At 47.0% G+C, this 7482-nt stretch overlaps 1 pseudogene across 1 annotated transcript; it reads right to left on the bottom strand.

Annotated features, from left to right (window-relative positions):
• Positions 1-2578: 2578 nt before the first annotated feature.
• On the bottom strand, positions 2579-4041 carry LOC139361937 (actin, cytoplasmic 1 pseudogene; annotated as a pseudogene). The gene has a single exon (XR_011619958.1). The product of XR_011619958.1 is annotated as an actin, cytoplasmic 1 pseudogene (transcript).
• Between the last annotated feature and the right edge of the window lie 3441 nt (positions 4042-7482).

Raw genomic sequence — 7482 nt, 5'->3', positions numbered from 1 at the left:
GTAGAGACTGGGTCTCTACAAGCCCAGGCTGGTCTTGAACTTCTGGGCTCAAGTGATCCTCCCACCTCGGCCTCTCAAAGTGCTGGGATTATAGGCATGAGCCACTGTACCTGCCCCATATAGAGTTCTTAACTGCTTCCTTCAGAACCTTTAGCATACTAACATATATTGGAAATCACTCAGAGTCTTCCCAATCATAACTGACCACAGAATGCCTTTTCATGAATCATCTAGGAGTTGTGTGTTCTGGAAGACATTCCTTGAAAAACACTGACTTACCCAATATATGCCTGGACCTTCCTAGCTATTAAATGGAGACAATAACATCTTATCCGACTATAATTACTTCATTGTGATGTTGTAAACATGAGTTTGAAAAACGTATATGTTTCATTAATAGGTTCTTAGTGTAGAGATTTAAGTAGGGAAAGGCTTATAGTCTAGGTGGTCATCTAGAACAGACTGTAATCCAGGAAACCTTCAAGGGTGGCATTTAATTACCTTCTGAATTTACCAAAGCTTGCAGACTCAGAAACTGTTTCCTCAAAACACTGACAGCAGACATGTCTCAGAAGCAAGCACACATGGACCAGCATCTCCAGATAGAGACGTAAACTAAAATTTATTAATTTACAACAATGAGAGCTACCTCTGTCACATTATTTATGAAAGCCTTACTCATACATTCAAGAGTATTTATTGATTGTCCATTACATGCTGGGCCATGAAATGGGTATAAGATGCAAGCAGCACTAATCAGTGTCCTCCAGGGATGCAATACACAGATCTCTTCCTGCTGGCATTCCCCTCCCATCACCCCCCAGGATCAAATCAGTGATGGAGCAGAGAAGTGAGGACCTGACCTGAGCTGGCTGAGCTGCATGATAGCATGTGACTCAGGCTGCTGGGGAGATTAAAGGTATTGTAAAGTTCTGTCTGCAGTAAGACAGGAAAAGGTAAATATGTCAAAAAAGTTGTGACAAACTGGCTTGGGAACTGAATGGAGAGAGAGTCTGGTTGACCTTGAGTCCAGAGTTCAAGTCTCTGAGGCCTTAGATTCTTGGGCTCTTCCTTCCACCCTCTAAACTAGCCCAGGATCCTTCCCAGTTATCTGAATCAAAAAAAAATCTCTTTCTGCGTAAGCTGGTTTTACTCAGGTTTCTGTCGTTCGTAACTGACCAAGTCCCGACATCTATACCTGGTATGCAACTCGTTTGGATCAGGCAAATTTGAAGTCATTTAGAGCAGCTGGTATTTCGTCATGATGCATGAACCTCAACAGAGAAGACAAAAGAGACAGATTAGGCAAGGAGGCTTTTAAGTCTAATATCTGCAAAATCTGAGAAAAAGGACTAAAGAATGACATTTTCCTTTGTGGCTTTATAAAGCACAGTGTTGCCCCTTAACAAATAAGAAAAATAAGGCCGGGTACATGGGCTCACGCCTGTAATCCCAGCACCTTTGGAGGCCGAGGCGGGTGGATCACCTGAGGTCAGGAGTTCAAGACCAGCCTGGTCAACATGGTGAAACCCCGTCTCTACTAAAAAATACAAAAATTAGCTGGGCATGGTGGCAGGAGCCTATAATCCCAGCTACATGAGAGGCTGAGGCAGGGAAAATTGCATGAACCCGGGAGGCAGAGGTTGCAGTGAGCCGAGATCATGCCACTGCACTCCAGACTGGGTGACAGAGCGAGACACCATTTCAAAAATAAAACAAAACAAACCAGAAGGATAGAATTGCGCCAGTCTTTTAAATGCTTGATTGCAGAACCAATCAGTACCAGCCTGCCAGCCTGTTTCCTCAATGTCTGTCCACACCTGGGTTTACCATGTCCTCAGCTGTGCCTCAGCCTCCCACCCCAGGTCCAATCATAGCCTGTTAAGAAAGCATTTGACTAGCTCTTACCTCACAAGCTATGTATCAGCATGGATTACTCTATTCTGGTTGCAGTGACCCAGTTCTGATAATTAAGCTCTAGTTTCAACAGGATCACATCCAGCATCGCCATGTGTTCCAATTACTTGGCTTCTGCCTTCTCTTTATTTCTAAATTCTTATTCTCGTACTCTGCCTAGTACCTCATTATGCCTCCTCCTTTGTGGACTATAGATTTGCTCCTTCCATCAGGCCAGGGGCCAGCATCTAGCCATCCTCTTTCCAATCTCCCTGGATTGTGCTCATCCTGAAGTCCTATCTTTCCACCATGCTTATTTATTTATTATTATTATTATTATTATTTTTTTTTTGTAAGGTGTGCACTTTTATTCAACTGGTCTCAAGTCAGTGTACAGGTAAGCCCTGGCTGCCTCCACCCACTCCCAGGGAGACCAAAAGCCTTCAGACATCTCAAGTTGGGGGACAAAAAGAGGGGGCATGAAGGCTCATTATTCAAAATAAAACAAAATAAAAAAGTATTAAGGCGAAGATTAAAAAAATTTTGCATTACATAATTTACACGAAAGCAATGCTATCACCTCCCCTGTGTGGACTCGGGAGAGGACAGGGCCATTCTCCTTAGAGAGAAGTGGGGTGGCTTTTAGGAGGGCAAGGGACTTCCTGTAACAATGCATCTCATATTTGGAATGACTATTAAAAAAAAGAACAATGTACAATCAAAGTCCTCGGCCACATTGTAGAACTTTGGGGGATGCTCGCTCCAACCGACTGCTGTCACCTTCACCGTTCCAGTTTTTAAATCCTGAGTCAAGCCAAAAAAAAAAACCAAAACAAAACAAAAAAAAACAAATAAAGCCATGCCAATCTCATCTTGTTTTCTGCGCAAGTTAGGTTTTGTCAAGAAAGGGTGTAACGCAACTAAGTCACAGTCCGCCTAGAAGCATTTGCGGTGGACGATGGAAGGGCCAGACTCATCATACTCCTGCTTGCTGATCCACATCTGCTGGAAGGTGGACAGCGAGGCCAGGATGGAGCCGCCGATCCACACAGAGTACTTGCGCTCAGGAGGAGCAATGATCTTGATCTTCATCGTGCTGGGCGCCAGGGCAGTAATCTCCTTCTGCATCCTGTCAGCAATGCCAGGGTACATGGTGGTGCCACCAGACAGCACTGTGTTGGCGTACAGGTCTTTAGGGATGTCCACGTCACACTTCATGATGGAGTTGAAGGTAGTTTCGTGGATGCCACAGGACTCCATGCCCAAGAAGGAAGGTTGGAAGAGAGCCTCAGGGCAGCGGAACCGCTCGTTGCCAATGGTGATGACCTGGCCATCGGGCAGCTCGTAGCTCTTCTCCAGGGAGGAGCTGGAAGCCGCCGTGGCCATCTCCTGCTCGAAGTCTAGGGCGACATAGCACAGCTTCTCCTTAATGTCACGCACGATTTCCCGCTCGGCCGTGGTGGTGAAGCTGTAGCCGCGCTCAGTGAGGATCTTCATGAGGTAGTCAGTCAGGTCCCGGCCAGCCAGGTCCAGACGCAGGATGGCATGGGGGAGGGCATACCCCTCGTAGATGGGCACAGTGTGGGTGACCCCGTCACCGGAGTCCATCACAATGCCAGTGGTACGGCCAGAGGCGTACAGGGACAGCACAGCCTGGATGGCCACGTACATGGCTGGGGTGTTGAAGGTCTCAAACATGATCTGGGTCATCTTCTCGCGGTTGGCCTTGGGGTTCAGGGGGGCCTCGGTCAGCAGCACGGGGTGCTCCTCAGGAGCCACACGCAGCTCATTGTAGAAGGTGTGGTGCCAGATCTTCTCCATGTCGTCCCAGTTGGTGACGATGCCGTGCTCGATGGGGTACTTCAGGGTGAGAATGCCTCTCTTGCTCTGGGCCTCGTCGCCCACATATGAATCCTTCTGACCCATGCCCACCATCACGCCCTGGTGCCTGGGGCGCCCCACGATGGAGGGGAAGACGGCCCGGGGGGCATCGTCGCCCGCGAAGCCGGCCTTGCACATGCCGGAGCCGTTGTCGACAACGAGCGCGGCGATATCATCATCCATGGCGAGCTGGCGGCGGGTGTGAACGGGCGGCGGAGCGGCAAAGGCGAGGCTCTGTGCTCGCGGGGCGGACGCGGTCTCGGCGGTATTTATTATTATTTTGATATGGAGTCTTACTGTGTCGCCCAGGGTAGAGTGCAGTGGCATGTTCTCAGCTCACTGCAACCTCCGCCTCCTGGGTTCAAGCAATTCTGCTGCCTCAGCCTCCCTAGTAGCTGGGATTGTAGGCACACATTACCACACCTGGATAAATTTTGTATTTTTAGTAGAGGCAGGGTTTCACCCTATTGGCCAGGCTGGTCTTGGACTCCTGACCTCATGATTTGCCCACCTCAGCCTCCCAAAGGGATTACGATCGTGAGCCACCATGCCCAGCTTACCATGCTTATTTTTAACAGTTTCAGGAGGCTCAATTAATGACCTTCTACTTTCAAGTTCTGAACCAATTGAGAGAAAAACACAGAAGTCAAACAGACGGCGAACAAAAGAGCAGTTTTAGAACTGATAAGAATTATATGGAAGGCCAGGCGCAGTGGCTCACACCTGTAATCCCAGCACTTTGGGAGGCTTAGGTGGGAGAATCACTTGGGCTCAGGAGTTCAAGACCAGCCTGGGCAACATAATGAAACCCCATCTCTACAAAAAATACAAAAATCAGCCAGGCATGGGGGCGCACACCTGTAATCCCAGCTACTTGGGGGCTGATGCAGGAGGATCACTTGAACCTGGGAGATCAAGGCTGCAGTGAGCCGAGATCGTACCACTGCACACCAGTCTGGGTAACAAAGTGAGACCTGTCTCAAAAAAATAAAAATTAAAAAATAAGTAAGAGTGATATGGGAGTAAGTAGCTTGTTGTATGGTCCATATATTTGCTAGTAATCTTCACTCCAGATTTAAACTAACCATGCAGAAGATGTGGAGGCAGAGTGTGCTGCCCCAGTCTCTGTGCCCTGATAATGGTCCTCAGGGTTAGGCTAAGCAGCAGGCTACCAGCACTGTGTCCAAATCACCCAGCCCCCAGTGACAACTGCTCTTGTAGACTTCATCTAATGCCTTAGTTGGGTACCCCCAGAAGCAGATGCTGAGAGTGCAAGGAGTTCATTTGAGAGACAAAGAAACACCAATAGGAGGGGAAGTGAGAAAGTATAGGAAAGGTAGCCAAATAAAGGAGGCATGGGCATTACCCAGTCAATTACCATGAGGACAAATGGAGCTCAATCATGATGGGAAACTCTGGGAGCCAGTGTCGACTTGTGCACAGGTATCCCACCCAAGGAACGACGAGCTTTGGTATTTACACACTAATTTCCATTAATCATTAGCTGAAGTCTACTGGGAGTTGTGGGGAGGAACAGTAATTCCTGGACATCTGCAGCTTGCCACACAGGTGAGCAAAGTGGGCTTCAGTGACCAGAGAACAGCCCTTAGCCAAAGGTGCAGGTGCCAGCAGTTGGAAGTTGGGCTGGTGTGCCCTGAGGGGTGATGTGGGTTAGCCTCTGGATTCTATCTTTGACCTCAAGGAGAAGAATCTGAATGAGAAGCTCCTCTGCTTCCTGCTCAGGGGCGACTATGACTTAGGCTCATAGTTACTTCTCCTGCACCCCCAAGCCCCTCCTGCTTACCCCCCAGGACCAAACCAGTGATGGAACAGGGCAATGAGGACCTGACCTGAGCTGAACCAGCAGCTAGTGCTCTGGTAGCAGCTACTGGGAGGACATGGCTAGGAAATCTGAGGACTTCCCTCCAGGCAAGAAGAAACCCCTGATCAAAGAACTGAGAAGGAAGGTAAAGATGAGGCATTTCCCATAGTAAGTTGTGAAGCAAAAAGAAATATTTCTAAAGTAGGAATAATAGGCAGGGCGCAGTGACTCAAGCCTGTAATCCCAGCACTTTGGAAGCCAAAGTGGGAGGATCACTTGAACCCAGGGGTTCAAGACCAGTCTGGGCAACAAAGCGAGACCCCATCTCTACAAAAAATTAAAAAATTAGATGGCCGTGATGGCGCAAACTTGTAGTCCCAGCCACTTGGAAGGCTGAGGCAAGAGGATGACTTGAGCCCAGGAGGTCAAGGTTGCACCTATGATCATACCACTGCACTCTAGCCTGGGCAACAGAGCAAGACCCTGTCTCAAAAATAATAATAATAGTAAAATAAAAATAAATACTATTGATAGCACAATAAGGTGATTATAGTCAATAATAACTTAATTGTATATTTTAAGAATATAATTGGATTGTTTGTAACTCAAAGGATAAAGGCTTGAGGGGATGGATACCCCATTCCCCATGATGTGCTTGTTTCACATCACATGCCAGTATCAGAACATCTCATGTACCCCACAAATATATACAGCTACTATGTACCCACAAAATTTTTTTAAAGTCATAAAAAATAAATAAAATTAAAGTAGTAATATCAAAAAACAAATTGTGGCCAACCACGTAAGAGGAAAGACTGAATTATCTTCCATTCTCTTTCTAGAAGATGGCATTACAAAGTTGGTGTCATATGAAGAGATAACCAATGAGTAGACAGACATAAAACATACGAAAACATACTATAGAAGTGAGATAGGCAGGGTGGTTGGATTTCAAACCGTGCCAGATTACAGGCCGGGTGCAGTGGCTCATGCCTGTAATCCCAGCACTTTGGGAGGCCAAGGCGGGTAGATCACTTGAGTCCAGGAGTTTGAGACCTCTCTGGGCAACATGTTGAGACCCCCTCTCTACAAAAAATACAAAAAATTAGCCTGGTGTGGTGGTACGTGTCTGTGGTTCTAGCTACTTGGGAGGCTGAGGCAGGAGAATCACTTGAGCCTGGGATAGGGAAGTTGCAGTGACCTGAGATTGCACTACTGCACTCCAGTCTGGGCGACAGAGTAAGACCTTGACTCAAAAAAAAAAAAAAAAAAAAAAGTGAGATGAACATAGTGAAAAAGTGAAAATATATACCCTCTTCTTTCTTTCTTGTAGGACACAGTGGCTGGATGAGACAGTTCCAGCAGCAGCTTCAAGTTCTGTCCAGAGTCAGACCTCTGTCCCCACCAGTTCTCTTTGACATTCAGGCACTTTTTTTCTAGTTCTTACTCATTGCGCCAGGTCCCTTTCTCCCTTTGAGTCTGCTCTCTGAGCCTCCATTGTCCCCCCTGCAATCTGAGGATCACTGGAGTGACCCGCCTATCAGATATGTTTATATAGTTGGTATGTGTCTGAACTCTACAGATTGTTAGGAAATAAAGGTGCTCCTTAGGAGCAGTCTCGGGAGATTCTAAATTCCCAATGTGGATTAGCAAAAAAGGAGTGTTACCTAACCTCTCCGCCAATAGCATTGCATGCAGCTCATGTCTGCTTACATACCATCGGTAGTACTCACAATTGGTACTCTCTCCAGATACCTTTAACTAATGGTGAGTTTCGGGCTCCTATGATTGATGTGGCTGATTACTTTACCTATGAGTTTCTGTGGTCATTGAGCACTTGGCATGTGACTAAAGAACTGAGCTGTAAATTTTAACTCCTTTTA

Source organism: Macaca nemestrina, chromosome 2 (genome assembly GCF_043159975.1).
Source record: "Macaca nemestrina isolate mMacNem1 chromosome 2, mMacNem.hap1, whole genome shotgun sequence".
Classification (NCBI taxonomy): Eukaryota; Metazoa; Chordata; class Mammalia; order Primates; family Cercopithecidae; genus Macaca; species Macaca nemestrina.
This window is presented reverse-complemented; position numbering and strand designations above follow the sequence as displayed.